Source organism: Ochotona princeps, chromosome 5 (assembly GCF_030435755.1).
Source record: "Ochotona princeps isolate mOchPri1 chromosome 5, mOchPri1.hap1, whole genome shotgun sequence".
In the NCBI taxonomy this organism is placed as follows: domain Eukaryota; kingdom Metazoa; phylum Chordata; class Mammalia; order Lagomorpha; family Ochotonidae; genus Ochotona; species Ochotona princeps.
The window spans coordinates 18,572,204-18,588,594 of NC_080836.1; the positions used below are offsets into that span (position 1 = coordinate 18,572,204).

Sequence of the window (16,391 nt, forward strand, 5' to 3'; positions counted from 1 at the left end):
ATTCATAAAACATAAATGACTAAAAATAAAAAACTAAAATGTATTGAAATCATAATAAAAATGCCTCTGAGACATACCACATATTAGATTTGTAAAACTTAATAAATTTGAACATTATCAATTATTGAAGAAAAGGGGAACTATGAGAAGTCTTATATATTACTGACTTGAGTATAAACTAGTTCAATTATTTGCAAACAACAAAATTTAAGAAGCCTTATCCCTACAATCCAGCAACTATACTCCTATATGTATACACTTAAATACTCTTGCACAGGTACATAATGAATTTTAAATTTGTCAGCATTCTTGAAACCAAGAAAATGATTCGTGGTGACAAGTGACAATATAGAACAGTTTCTAGTTGTCTGAAAAGCAGCTACCTGGATTAGGGATTTCATCCCAGGAGGAGAGACTATATTTGCCATGATTTCCCAATCCTTCACATCTTGAGTAGTTTATGCTTCTAACACCTGCCAACAGCTCATTTCACTCTGGTGAAAATCATCCCACCAATGGAATCTCTCTGCAGGAAGCCACCCCAACAATGCATTTGCAGGCACTTAAGCTCAAATATATCTCTAACAAGAAATCCAGAGACCACGAAGGACCAACTTCCTGCCAGGCAACTTTGCCATCCCCCATTGATGATGTGCAATTCGGCCTGCACCCACTAACTAGTTAGTTACAAACCAACTAAATGTCCATCAGAAGCATAGACTATATATGAAGTATGGGATTTGATATAAAGAACAGCTCTATCATTGTGGATGACTCTCAACAGCATGATAATCAATGAAGATTTTGAACTATCAAGTCACAAAATAATACATATCATATAATACCATTTGTCAAAAGTTTAAAAACATGACATTTTGTCTGAAAACATACTTAACATCATTGTATATAATTTTCATATTGAAGTTCAGGATAGTGATTATATTCTTGTGTACTGGAAGGATGAGAGATGTATCAGCAGGGAATATACTAGAGTGTCAATCTTATGGGTAATATTTATGTGTTAGGATGAATGGTGGTACATGGTTCTTTCCTGTATTATTCTTTGTACTTCTTGTCATAAATGTTTCATAATAGATGTTTTAAATGAGTAAGCTTGAGATAAAGAAGTAGAGTTAGCACTAGTCACTCATGTGAAGAAGATTCATGTGGGCGTGAACAGAGGGAAGGTCACTTCCAGGTTAGAAATGCTGGAGCTTTGAAGGTTACCTGAGTGAGACTCAAAGGAAGATAGACAATTTCTAGAATGTTCTGAAGCCAACTAAAGAATTGAGACACTTTTGCTAAATCCATTCTGCTGCCCAAATGAGGTGAATCCAGTAGCCATCTCCTGTTCAATAAATAAATCATTTTTGCCTGCCTTTCAATATATCAAAAGGGCCATATTCACAACATCACTTCATATGCAAGTAACCCATTTCCTAGATTAATCACATAAAATGTAAATAAATAAATAAATAAATACGTTTAGGTTGGAGTCACTGAGATACTCCTGTAAATTCTGGTCTCATGACCTATTGGTAAAATTCTGGCTCAAATTCATGGTGATTATAAACAAAATACCACTTCAAATATGAACAAATACAAATAATGCCACAGTCTAGCACTATGCCTGTTAGTAGGATAGAAAGGCAGTTAGCTGACTTCCTCAATCCATGCCATACTCTTTAAAGAGAAAGATGCTAGTCAACTTCTCTCTTTAATTCTCATTCATCAAATATGCACACCTAAGGGCAAACTGACAATTACATTATACAGTAAATAAAAGCTTTTCTTAGGGGATACCTGGTATCTGGCAGTCTTCTGCAATAGTGTGCAGCTTTGCTCATATGGAAGGAAATTACAGATTTGTTTTTAATTGCAAGAACACCAAAGGTTACCAACAAACTATGCTTCTTTTACAAAATAAAACTAGCTAATTTGTTTTCTGCTACAGTGCAATTGAAGTTATTTACCCCTTCAAGCAGTAAGAGGATTACTTTATGAGAAAACACACACACAATTCTGGTTTTATTTTAAGAAACACATTATTTTTACCTTTCTCATCTAGAGGCTCCTTCCACAGCTGCATCAGGTTCTACGTTCTGGCCACCAAGGGTAAGGCTAAGATCCTTCAGTGTTGATCTGCAATCCTGGTTTCCTGCAGAAAGCCAGATAAGAGTAGAAATCGGGAATAAGATTTCTAGAGCAGGCCAGAGTCAGGTACCAGTTTCCCTAGCCATGGAGGCGCTCCACGTCTGCTTGGCTGTGCTGGCACTGACAGAGTGGGAGCTGGTGAAGGTGAGCATGTGGACACAGTCTCCTAGCAGAGCAGGAGCCAACCGCAGGCCATGACCCAGAGACTGCTCTGAGACTGTGGATCATCCTGTCTAACCAGCTCAACCCAAGGAGACCCTCCCATCCAATCATCAACCCTCAGCTGTCTCAGCATGCAGGGGCTGGAGGGAAGGCGGGGGCAAGGCGGGGGTCCGGGAGGCGGGGAGGGCAACGCTTGGCTTCAACAAGTCAGAGTTTTGCTAGACACAGTCACTTTGAGTTCAGACTCTCAGGGCAGGCTACTGCAACCACCTTTGCATCCATGGAAAATCTTTTACAGCAAGGTTTCTCTCTTCATTGAATGATCTACATATCCACCCTGACTAAGCCCTCATTAGCAGAGCAGCCTTCCACAAGGTGAACATATAGGAAGCCTTGTCTTCCAGATCTGGCAGCCCCTGGCTGTTTTTCTGCTGCAACAATTCACAGAAGAGTGTGAATTAGTCAGCCAGATGGGAGGGGAAGGAAAATGTGCTTGATCCACCCTAAAAAAAACTGGAGCTGGGGAGTTGAAATATTTATAACCAGAGCAGGGTCCTCATAGAGTGAAGCTATTATATTTCACAAGCAGGGGGAACAGTAAACATTCAAAACCAACATATCCACAGCATTTCACAGTGCCCCTGAAATACTGACAGGAAGCACCGCTGTCTAAGCAACCTACACGAAGTTGAGATAATGGAGTGGGAAACCTAGCTGCAGAATGGGATTCTTGGCTTGCGACGGCAGTTGATCCAATCATTTAAACCAGTAAATAAATGTTATGAAAGCTCATGTAGAAACCATTATCTAAAGGGCTAAAAATGAAAGGCTTGCATTATAGCCAGGCATGCATTTCTGGCGGAGGATACACACGTTTGCTAACAATGTCTTTTTTTAGATGACTTTGAGGAAGAATGCCATCATTGGAACCCTGCAAACCAGAGCAAGTTTCATCTTTCTTCCCCCACCCCTTCCACTTATGGAATGAGAAATGACATCAGTTTACATGACATGTGAGAAGAATGGAATTTATTTTGTTGAAAGGCATCCAAATCTCCTTCTCTTTGGAAGGCTTTGTTACTGAAACAAACTTTATCATTGTTAATTGTCTGGCCATTTATGGGATGGGTAGCAAAAAGAAAAAGTTGTCTCATCAACAAGTCTGTACATTTATACACATTTCATTGACCTAATAATTTACCAATGTTATACATCCATGGAAATCTGAAAGAAATGCCAGCATCTGAAGCTCCATTATCCTGAACTCAGAAAACATCATGAAAGAGGAAAGTTTTTAAGCCACACATATGTTGAATATCTGAGATATGCATACTCTACCCTAAAATTCTTCCCTAGTCTGTATTTTTTATAGTACTCAACTGATTTTAGCCAATTCCCTAACCCAGGATCATGTAAATCATACTCAGCTCCCCTTTTTAAAGATCATTCCATCTATTTCACACCCAAGTGGTAGATTCTACTTTCTTTTTTTCTTTTTTAAGATTTATTTATTTTTATTACAAAGTCAGATATACAGAGAGGAGAGACAGGAAGATCTTCCATCCGATGATTCACTCCCCAAGTGAGCCGCAACGGGCCGATGCTATGCCGATCCGATGCCGGGAACCTGGAACCTCTTCCAGGTCTCCCACATGGGTGCAGGGTCCCAAAGCTTTGGGCCGTCCTCGACTGCCTTCCCAGGCCACAAGCAGGGAGCTGGATGGGAAGTGGGGCTGCCAGGACTAGAACCGGTGCCCATATGGGATCCCGGGGCTTTCAAGGCCAGGACTTTAGCTGCTAGGCTACAGCCTCAGGCCAGATTCTACTTTCTTAATCATTCCCAAATATACTACCACTTCCACTGGTCAGTCCAAGCTATTTTTCATTTGAATTAATTTGAGTCTCCCAATCTCCCTGCATTTAATCATCTCATCACTAACCCACTTCTGTACAACTTTTCCATCCTCTTGAAAGTCACACTGATCACCAGCCCACTCCCATTCCACCAGCCTGGTAGATGAAGCCCAAGAGCCTCCATGTGGTATGCAGAGCCTTTGTGGCCTGGACCAGCAGTTCGCCTTTGGCATCTTCTGTCTACAACACATTTCTTTTGCACTTCCTCAACTTGTCAGATTTCTACTTACTGGACTCCAGTAACTCTCTTAGGATTCGATTCTGGTACTAGTTCCACACTGAAACCTTTCCCAAAATACTCAGCCCCCACACCTTGGCTAAGGGTTCTAAGCATGCTCTCTGGAGAATGTAATGGTTGGGCAGTAAGTATTGCTGAAACATTATTCTGGACATGACGATGAGGATGTTCCTAGAAAAGTCGCCAAGGTTATTTGGGCTTATTTAAGGTACTGAAAATCCAAACCTGCCTGTCTTTGCACTGGAAGGCAATCTTTTCTGCTTTCACACTCCGTCTAGAATTAGACTATAGAATTTTGAAGGTCTGCAGACAATTTCTTTTTCTTTTTCTTTAAGATTTATCTTATTTTTATTAGAAAGTCAGATTTTACAGAAAGAAGGAGAGGCAGAGAGAAAGATCTCCCACCCACTGATTCACTTCGCAAGTGGCAAAAACAGCTGGAACTGAACCGATCCATAGCCAGGAGCCAGGAGCTGCTTCCAGGTCTCCCTCATAGGTGCAGCGTCCCCAGGTTTTAGGCCTTCCTCAACTGCTTTCCCATGGCCACAGACAGGGAGCTGGATGAGAAGTGGAGCAGCTGAGATACGAACTGGCACCTGTATGGGATCTCGGAGCATGCAAAGCAAGAACTTAGCATCTAGGCTACTGCACTGGGACCAACCGGAGCCAATCTTTAAAATTCATTTATTTACTCTGTCTCCTCTCCCTCCCTTCCTTCCTCCTTGCTTCCCTCACCTTGTCTCCATGTGCATATAATACACTTTTAGTTGTGTTTCTCTATAGAAGTCAGGAGAATACAGGTAGAAATATATAACACAGGCTTGTGTAATTAATTATTTAGCTGATAAAAATTTTCAATTTCATGGAGACTCTGACATGAACATTGCTTGCCAGCTAGTGATCCTGCCATGCAGATGCCTGTCTCCATAGCTCTGACCACGCTTTTCATTCCCTTTGGGATTCGTTCCTTCTTTGGAGAGATTTTTCTCCACATTCCAACTGTAAGCAATATTTCTAATCTCTGAATTCATGACATTTTTTGCACATGTTTCCCATTTGTCATTTATTTATACACACTTTTGGTCACATCAGTTATATTCCAATCGCTGAATTACTTAACTTTATATGGAGGTATATTTAGTTCCCCTGCCAATTACACATTAGGCTTCCTAAAAACAGGGAGAAGACATTACTTTATACACATCTTTCTTCTTCAAAAGTACATAGCTCAGCGGAGTTTACATGACAGATGAACAACACATTTTATAACATTTAACATCTGTTATATAATCAGAATAAGAATAAAACCAAAGGCTAAAAATATGTAAGAAATCTGCTTACTTCCAAAAGAATAAATTATTTCAAATGAAGTGGTACAAAGAAATCCATGAGCATGACTATAATTTACTGGGCTGCTGTATGAACATCAAACCTTAGGAAGACACAGCTGAAATGGACTTTCCAGTAATTGTACTAATATTATGAATGCACTCAGCTATGGAACCAGCCAGGAGTCAATCAAAAGTGGAATAAAAAATAAGAAGTACAATCTCCAAGCCAACCTGTGTGTATGTTTTATCAAATAACTCTTAATATGCTAATGAGAAAAGTTAAGGAAAATTTAAAGGAAACAAGGAAACAAAACACTTAGTGCTAGTAGAAAATTAAAAATAACATTAACTCATTAAATGTGAGTTAAACATTTCTAACAACCACCTCATGTTGGATTATAAAATACAATTGTATAGTTTCTAGAAAAAAATGCACATTTTATTTGAAAGGCAGAGTTCAGAGTGAGAAAGGTAAATCTTCCATCAGCTGTTTCACTTGCCAATAACCCTAACTGTGAATGATAGCCCAAGACAAAGCCTGGAACCTGGAACTCCATGTAGGCATCCCATATAGGTGACAGAGACCCAAGCACTTGGACCACCTTCCACTGCCTTCCCGGGATACATTAGCAGTTTGCTGGATCAAAAGTGGAGCAACTGGGACTTAAGCCAGTGTTCACATGGGATGCCTTCTTTACCATAATACCAACCCTGCAATACACATTTTTCAAATAAGTCCAAAAGACTTTATCTGACCCAACTGCTTTGGACGCTGCTACAGATGTGGGAAATCAGGATGGAGCTCTTGCCTCGTCGTTTGAGCCTGACCCAGACATGGCTATTGTTGGTCACTCAAGGAATGAAACAATAGAGTATTTTTCTGTCTCTCCTTTATGTCAATTTTCCTTTGAAACAAACAAATAAAAATAAATCTCTTTACAAGTTAAATATTAAGGGCCCAGCACAATAGCAGAGCGGTTAAGGTCCTCGCCTTGAACGTGCCGAGATCCCATATGGGCACCGGTTCTAATCCTGGCAGCCCTGCTTCCCATCCAGCTCCCTTCCTATGGCCTGGGAAAGCAGTCCAGGATGGCCAAAGCCTTGGGACCCTGCACCCGCATGGGAGACCTGGAAGAGGTTCCTGGCTCCTGGCTTCGGATTGGCTCAGATCCAGCCATTGTGGCTGCTTGGGGAGCGAACCATTGGACAGAAGATCTTCCTCTCTGTCTCTCCTCTCTGTATATCTGCCTTTCCAATTAAAAAAAATAATAAACCTTTAAAAAAAAGTTAAATATTAAAACACTGTCACTGACAAACCAGACAAATATAAACAAAAATCAATAATCAAAATATTAACATTGAAAAAGTAGCTTTCAAGGCTACCATTTACCTAAAAAGCCTGTCTCCTTGTGTGTGTTTTAATGAAGTACAAAAACTCACCAGAATATTAATCAAAATGTATTAATATGCATAACTATGTTACATAGTTATTACAAGATTATATAAAACAATTCATCTGAAATACCAGGTTAAGAAGACCTGTCACATACTGAAAAACTGTGTTATATCCCATGTTTGTAATTAATAGTATTGACAAGTTGGTCACTGACAGTCATGATCCACATATCCTTGCCTCAAAGTATATTGAAAAACTATAAGAAAATCAAGGAAAACTTTAGAGAAGCATAAACAGAAAGCAAGTCTTCTTGTTCAAGAAACATCAGATGGTATTTTAAAAAAGAAAGAAACAAAAGAAATTAAGGAAGACAAATGGGATTTAAATACTGATGACTGATTAATTATATTGATTTGTATTGGATGTGTGTGGTCTAAAGTTATAAATATATATAATATAATTTTATATATTCTATGCATTTAACTATCTAACATGCAAAATATTACACTTGCTTTTCTGCTTCTTATGAAACATTTAGCAAAGATGACATTCAGTATATCACAGTTAAAAATTGCAGTTGGTGGCACAGCTGCTGGGGCATCTGAACCAAGTCAGACTCAATGCTTGGGGCCCTAGCCCCAGTCAATGCTGCAAATTTGGGGCTTGCGTGGCTGCATAGCAGCAGCTCTGGGATCGTGAGGAGGTTGAATTACTGCCAAGGGACATCCATGGATAAGGTTCACTGTATGTGTAGATGAGGAATGAATCCTGAGGGACTCCCAGTGACAGGGCCACTGTACTTGCAGGTGTGCGAGGGGACTGAGACCTGGTGAGTTGTAGCGGAGAGACCAGAAGATCTGCATGGGTCAGACTGATACACCAGCCCACATGGGAGTCCTGGGTAGGGCTTGTTAGCATGGAACATTGCTGACCACCACACGCCAGTCCACATGAAAGCTAGGGCTGAGGGCCTGTCTAGTAGGGCTAGATCCCAGTACCAGACTGTATGTCGGAACAGGGGAAGGATCACATCAGGCAGGGTCATGTCACTAACCAGCATGCAAAAGAACCAGATCTGGGGGTAGATTCTGTGTGTGATATGTGTGCCAAACCCTGTGGAAGTACAAGTCCAGCTGCTTAGCTCAAGAGTTGGGGTGATTATGGGCTGAGCTAGGTATGACCATGGAACCTGCCACACTCACAGGTACAGGAACTGAGAATAGTCAGGGCAGGTTCAGGCTGCAGCACCTGCATGTGCATCCTAAAACAGGGGTGGAACAGGCCTGGCCACAACATTTACCACCTCATACAAGGTCAAGATGGAGAATCAGGCTTATGCTGGGCAAGGGCCTAGCACCTGCTGGCCTGGCCAAGCCACAGCACCCACTTGGAAATGCTGAAGTGATGCGGGTCATGCCAGACTGGGCTGCAGCACCCAACCAGCACACAAAAAACTAAGGGAGGAGGCAGCAAAGCCAGTAGGAAGGTTGTGAGGGGTTTCTCTATTGGATTACCACTCCCACTAGGAAGCGTGAGTTGGGATGGGGGCAGACAAGGCCAGCAAAGGCTACAACGCCTGTTGGCCTCATGTGAGCTGGCATTAGGGAAATGCCTTACTGGGTTGAATGATCCTACTAGTACATGTAGAAGTCAGAGTGGGTGTGATTTGGATGGGCTTTGCCATAGCATCAGCTGGCAAATGTTGGCATGGCGGGGCAAATTCTTTCAAGTTAAACTGCAGAATCACCTGGAGAGTGCAAGAACCAGGAGTGAAAGTGGGCTCAGTAGGGAAACAGTGGGCACCTCCATCATGGATTGCCACTCCAACTGGTGAGCATGAGAACCAGGACTGGAGCAGGCATGGCTAGATAGAGTGGCACATGTCAGCACCCTTGCGGGCTGGAAAATGGGGCTGATCGGGTTGAACTAGGCATCGATGCCCGTTGACATGTATGAGAACTGAATGGAATGTGGGACAGACTAGACCAGTCTCCTGTACATACTGGCAAGCACTGGAACCAGGGCAGGGGATAGGCCTGGTGGGGGTTACTGCAGGTTGTTCCAACTAGGTGGCTGCTCCCACTGGTGTATGTGAAGGCTGAGTGTGTGGTGGGCAGGATTGGGCTGGGATGCAACATCCATTTGTTTGTATAGAATACAGGGCTGGAGGCAGAACTGACCCAGCAACTGCAACCACCAGTGTGTGTTTAGGCTGAGTTGAGTGACAGGCTGTGTCAAACCCTGTATTGGCAAGCACACACAAGAATCAGGTCTGGGATCACCTCAGATGAAGTTTCTCAGGGAATCCCCGCAACTGAATTGTTGGACTCAGAACCACAACCATGGAGAGATTTGCAGGTTCCATGGTCTGAAAGTCAAATGCACATGTCAGAGCTGGGCTCCTCAGTGGCTTAGACAGAGCAATGGACAGCACATCCAGATGTACCACATGGAGGACATAGCAGCCCACTGGAGTCTGCAGAGAACACATGCTACCATAACAGAAAATGGAGGACAGAACAAATTGATCAACTACCCCAGCCAAGTGTTGGCAGTCAATATCTGAGCAAACGGAGATTCTAGGGTGAACTACTTTAACCTGTGGATTCTGGAGAGGTTTCATAGTGCATGGAGTGGCAAGATCAACAGTAATTCAGACTGTTGAGCTATCAAAACCTCATGATCAGGACCCTCAGAATACACCCCCCCATCGGGACCCTGGGGTGGTCTCGGGTGGCTGTCCTCCATCCCAGGGTACAGAGGCATTTGAGAGGATGGGTGTGGCTTCTCTCCTTGTCTCCCCTTGTCCCCCAGGTACAGGAAGGAGAAAAAGAGAATGTGGAAAAGGTGATCTAATCCACCTTCCTGTAGCCCTTAACCCTTATCACCCTAATTGACTGTGTAAAACAATAAAAATAATCAATGAGAAAAAATTGCAATTGGTAAAATGAAAGAAAAGCATTTTTTCTGACATTCACAAGAAAATTGGGTATAAATTTAAAAACAGTAGCAAGCAAACATCTGTAAAGCTAAAATAATTATGCTAAATGCTCAGAATAAAAATAATGTCAAAATTTGAATTATGGAATACTATAAAATGATGATAGTGCCTACTAGAAAATAAAAACTTCTAAGATACAGTCAAACCTGCATTCTATGGTAAATACAAATGTTTCAATGGCTATAATTACTTTAAAATTAGGATAAATGATAAATGAACAAATATTTCTTTCACAGTAATACAGACTCAAGAAAGGCACAGGTAAATGAAAACAAATTAAAGTGTCAATAAATAATTTTTCAAACAAAAAGCATAAACAACTTGAAAATATTTCTAATATCTTATTTCCCAAAGACCACTAAAATAAGCCCTTGATAAGATCAAATTGTCAAAAGACAATGAATTCTAAAAACAGTAACAAAATTAAGTAAGACATATAAGAGAATTTTCCAAAGACTAGCATTAAATTTTTAATTTTCATGTCAAATTAGTGAAGAGTGGTGTTTTTGAAACATTAGAAGTAAAAAGAACTTACAAAAAAGAACAAATATACCTGGTAGAATTCTTTTAATTAGCAATAATCACACCTTGGATAAACCTCAATGGCTATGATGTTGCCATTGTGGAAAGCTTGGTAAAATTCTATTAAAAGGGAAGAAAGTATAAAGTTTTTAGGTAAACAAATGTCAAAGAAGTCCATTATCAACAGAATTGGATTATAAGAATGCTAAGCTCAGTTAGAAGAATGCAACATTCAGACAGATCAATGAGGCTTTAAACAACATTATATAAACAAAGTGGACTTAATCAATAAGCTCCAGATATTTCAAAAATATCTGCAGATATTCCAAGATATTCTTGTCAAGTACATGGTTACATATTCAGGAAAGATCATGTCATTAAGTCAGGTCTTAATTGATTTAAGAATTTTGAGCTGGTACAATGGCTCAGCACGCTAAAACTGCCCTACTGTGACAGCATCCCATAAAGACACTGGTTCAAGTCCTAGTTACTCCACTTCCAGTCCAGCTTACTGCTTAAGACCTGAGAAAACAGCAGAGATTGGGTCAAGGACTTGTGTTTGGGACCTAAACCCACATGATTAACCCAGAAGGAGCTCTTGACTCATGGATTCAGAGCAGCCCATGTCTGATTGTGTGGCTACCTGGGGAGTGAACCAGGGGATGGGAGATGCCTTATTTCTCCTCTCTAACTCTGCTTTTCAAAATAATAATGATTATAAATCTTAAAAAAATAGACTTACAAAAATCGAAATACTGTATCTTATTTTCTAACCAAAATTGAATACAGTTAGAAAGCAATAGGATAAATGAAAAATTCACAAATTTGTGGAAATCAAAAAGTATTATCTTCAACAGCCACTAAGGCCAAGGATATATAAAAAACAAAACATTCAAATTACATCAATACAGATGGAACAAAAATACAAACTATCAAAACATAGCATGAATCAAAATTTGTTTGAAGAAGAAAGATTGTAATGACAAATACATAAAAGAGAAAGATTTCAAGTATTGAACCTGTCATAGTCCATTTTCCTTTGTTAATAACATAATCCCACAATTGGGTAGAGTTTAGAAAAAAGAGGTTCATTTGTTTTATAGTTCTAGAGAGCAAAGGTTAAGTAGCTGCATCTGATGATGGCCTTCTTGCTGACGGAGTATTACACAGCAAGGGACAAAGAACACACAGGGATAAGCCCATCCCAACTTATCCCCTCTTCCTAGAGTTTCCAGCATCCAATCAGGGAGGTACACCCTAGTGGATCTTACCTAATCCTAATCAGAACTCCAGAGTGAGTCTTTTCTACCTCTTATTTCCGCTAAATTGGGATTGATTAAATTTTACTACTGGAATGTTTGAGGCCACTCAAATCAATCACAAACCAATATATGAGCTTAACATTTATTAGAATTACAGGAAGAAAAAAATGATGTTCAAAGATATCAGAAAGGAGAAATTAATAAAGACTTGAGCAATAATAAACAACAGCAAAAAACCAAAATTATAAGGTCGCTTAAAAAAAACAACAAAAATTCAGAAATTCTTACCTAGACTAGTGTAAAAAAAAAAGAACTTAAATAAATAAAATGGAAGAAAAATAAGAAACCACAGAAATAAAAAGGAACATTAGACTACTGTAGACTACTCTGAATAATTACATACCAATAGATCTAAGAATTTAAAAGAAATAGATAAATTTCTTTAAATACATGACTTACTGAAACTAAGCCTTTAAGAAATAGAAAACTCTGGGCCCAGCATGGTAGCCTGGCAGCTAAAGTCCTCACCTTGCACATGCTGGGATTCCATATGGGCACCGGTTCTAATTCTGCCAGCCCCATTTCCCATCCAGCTTCCTGCTGTGGCCTGTGAAAGCAGTTGAGAATGGCCCAAAGCCTTGGGATCCTGCAGCCCCATGGGAGAGTTGGAAGAAACTCCTGGCTCCTGGCTTTGGATCTGCTCAGCTCAGGCTGTCACGGCCACTTGGGGAATGGATCTTCCTATCTGTCTCTCCTCCTCTCTGTATATCTGATTTTTCAATAAAATAAATAAATCTTTAAAAATTCATAGGAAAATCTTTAATAAATCTATAATTGGTATGGGATCAAAGTCAGCAATCAAAAAGCTCCCCATATGGAAAAGTCCATGACTAGCTGACATCAGTCATGAACTGAATCAAACTTTAATGTCAGTCTTTCCCAAACTTTGTCAAAATATTTAAAATAAAAAATGCTTCCAAATTTATCTTATGAAACCAATGCACTATGCCAAAGTCAGTAAGTTACACTACAAGATAAAAAACTACAGGCCAATATCCCTGAAGAAGATAGATCCAAAAGTTCTTAAAAAAACATAAATAAGCAAACCAATGGCCTATTATAATGATCATGATGAAGAGGAATTTATTTCCTTGAATGATGACTGGATCAGCAGATGAAAATCAATGTATGTGATATGGCATAATATCAGAATAAAGAATAGAAATCACATGATCATGTAAAATTTTTAAAAAGCATTGACAAAACTCAATGAGAATTGGAACCAAGGGCTAGACTGGCATAACTACAACATAATAAAAGTCACATATGAAGATACCACAGTCAGTGGTAAAAACCCAAAAACAGGTTCTCAAATATCAGACACAAGGCAAGGATGTTCATTTCACTCTTCTCACTTCTTTTCAACAAAGAAGTAGAAACAGAGCAATTGATCCATAAAACAATGGTAGAAAGGAAAGCAATACATGATGGGACTGTGGTACCCATGTAGATTTGGATGGAGTTTGGCCACTAGCAGAGAGAAACTGTGAACAGAAGATTGTCTCTCTTTCTTTCTTTTTTTCAATAGAATGGAAATTAATACTTTCAAGTGATATTAGTGCTCTTAAATTCATGCTAGTATTACTCAAAAAGGGCAAGATAAAGAAGCAGCTGAAATGTCAACGGACAAATGAATGGGTATAGAAAATGTGGTCAATACAGACAATGAATCACTGTGCAGCCTAACAAAGTAAGGTATCATGCAGAATGTGACAAAACAGATGAACCTTGGGAACATTAGTGTACATGAAATAAGCCAATTCCAGAAAGAAAAATACTGTATAATTTGACTAATATGAAACATTCAACGAGTCAAATTCATAGACTCAAAGAAAAAATAGTGTTACTTAGATACTTACAATATCATAATAACACTCATAGTATTGCAAAATTCGCTTAATATTACAAAGAAATTAGATCTCGTGTATTCTCACAACAATAAAATAAAACAGAAACTGATGGTTAGAGAAATTAAATAAATTGACCAACATTATATAACAGGCACCTGAACCAGTAAGACTTTCAACTGAGGTCTATGTACATCCACAAGTCCCTGAATTCAACTACTATATAACAAGTGATTCTGAAACAATTCAACTCTGCAGAACCAGCAGATACTTGGTAGCAAACCTTAATTACTGGCAACCTACAAAAAAAAAACTATAAAATTCATGTACTGATTTTTAAATAAAAGAGTAAAAAGCACTAACAAGGGTGGAGCAAAAAATTAAAATATCTATTATGAGGACATCTATTACAACAATGAGTCGAATAAGTTCATATGCATTAATGTATATACTAGGAATATACTTGTGAAACTCAATATGTTCTTACTTTTGCTAATTGCAGTGATTCAGAGACAAAACATTTCCATAATAATGTCAAACTCTATCTAAAAAAAGAACCAAACATAAAAAAATCATAATATGAGAACATATAAATCATGCAAGGATGTATCAACAAAGCATTTCTAGTAGATGACATTACAAAGAAAAAAGATTTTACAGACTGGAATAATTAACTTTTTCATATTTTATCTGGTTTCAAAGGGAAAGGGAAAGAAGTGGATTGCATTTGGCAGGTTTATTTTGCATCAGGTGAATGGCAGAAGTGCTTTAACAGCTTTGCGTTGAGAAAAAATGTAAAACTATACTTTTTGGTTATGAGGGCCTCCTTTCATAATCTCAAAACTTCTATAGTATTCCACATAATAATTTTATATCTGGGGCCCAACATGGTAGCCTAGTGGCCTAAAGCCCTCGCCTTGCATGCACTGGGATTCAATATGGTTGCTGGTTCTAATCCTGGCAGCCCCACTTCCCATAAAGCTCCCTGCTTGTGACCTGGGAAAGCAGTTGAGGATGCCTGAGGACCCACAAGGGAGACCCAGAAGAAGCTCCTGGCTCCTGGCTTCGGATCAGCTCAGCTCCAGCTATTGCAGCTGCTTGGGGAGTGAATCAGTGAACAGAATATATCCCCCTCTGTCTCTCCTCCTCTCTGTATACCTGACTTTCCAAAAAAAAAAATCTTTAAAATAATACTAATACTACTAATAATAAGTTTAAATTTAATCATTTGCTGATTCTACAATATAATGATTAAAACCTGCTATGAATTTAGCATCTTCTTAAAAACATCACTGTATTTCATTACTATGCGTCACTGTAAATGCTTGCTTATGATTTCAAAGAGTAATACACATACGGATGCAACATACATCCTGTCAATGTTAGAGGTTCAAATACATGTGCACACCCTCTAAAATAACTGCCTCCCCTCCCACTGGTAGAAGTTCATAGCCCACAGGCAAGAACAAGTGTGAGAGACACCTTCAGTTATGAGGAGGAGAAATTTGAGTGGGAGAGGATGGCATAAATGAGAAGAGCTCTTGATCTGACAAATCTACAAGACTGTTCACAAAAGGCTAAGTGACTCACTTGTGTACCTAAGTTGTGAAAGACACTTGCTAAGCACATAAAATTTGACTCTTACATTTACATATGAAATGTAGACTGTGATTCACCTATGTAATATCTAATAAGGAAAGACAGAACTGGGGCAACTAAGTTCTCAAAATCTAAATGGGAAAGATGCACATCACATATTGAATATAGCAGTAATCTTTCTTTTAACTTCTTTTAATTATTATCATCGTATGATACAGTTCCATAGGCCCTGGGATTTCCCTTATTCCCTCCCCAATTCCCTACTCCTCACTGAGTTTCCCTATGTCATTACTATAGTACAGTTCTGCATACACAGTCATATGTCCATCATTGCAGGCATGGACAAGGCAAAAAGTCCAGCATCCTATTGCCAAGCTATAATAAACAATTTCATTGGGAGTCCATCTTTGTCTGAAAGTAGAGATGCATACTACCTTGTATCTTCACATCTGGATATGGTAGTTTCCATTACACAGCTATTATATATCCCCTTAAATGAAAAGCCACAAAACTAAATCAACAACAGCAAGAAAAAAGAAGAAATTAACAACACCATGAAGTTAAATAACATGCTACTGAACAACTAATGTGTAACTAAAGAAACGGAAAAGAAAATCAAGAATCTTCTGGAAGAAAATGATGCTACTATATGATCTATGAGCCATTGAAGAATTTAATCAGAAGAAAGTGTTTTGAAGAGATGAAACTAACAGAAAACATCAAAATCTGTGAGATACAGTTTCTGTTGATCTTTGTTGGTGAAATGTGTCTCCTGTAGGCAACAAGTAGATGGGTTTTGTTTTTTAATCCAGTCTACTAATCTATGACATTTGATTGATGATTTTAAGCTGTTTTTATTCAAGGTTAATACAAATAGGTGGTAATTTGGTTTTGTGAGTTTGGCA

General features: G+C 39.0%; 1 long non-coding RNA gene across 1 annotated transcript in view; it reads right to left on the reverse strand.

Annotated features, from left to right (window-relative positions):
• Positions 1 to 2,055: 2,055 nt before the first annotated feature.
• Positions 2,056 to 16,391, reverse strand: part of LOC131480300 (uncharacterized) — a 56,539-nt gene continuing 42,203 nt past the window's right edge. Inside the window, exon 3 of the long non-coding RNA XR_009245398.1 lies at positions 2,056 to 2,158. This is a non-coding gene — a long non-coding RNA (uncharacterized LOC131480300). The remainder of the gene's footprint in view (positions 2,159 to 16,391) is intronic.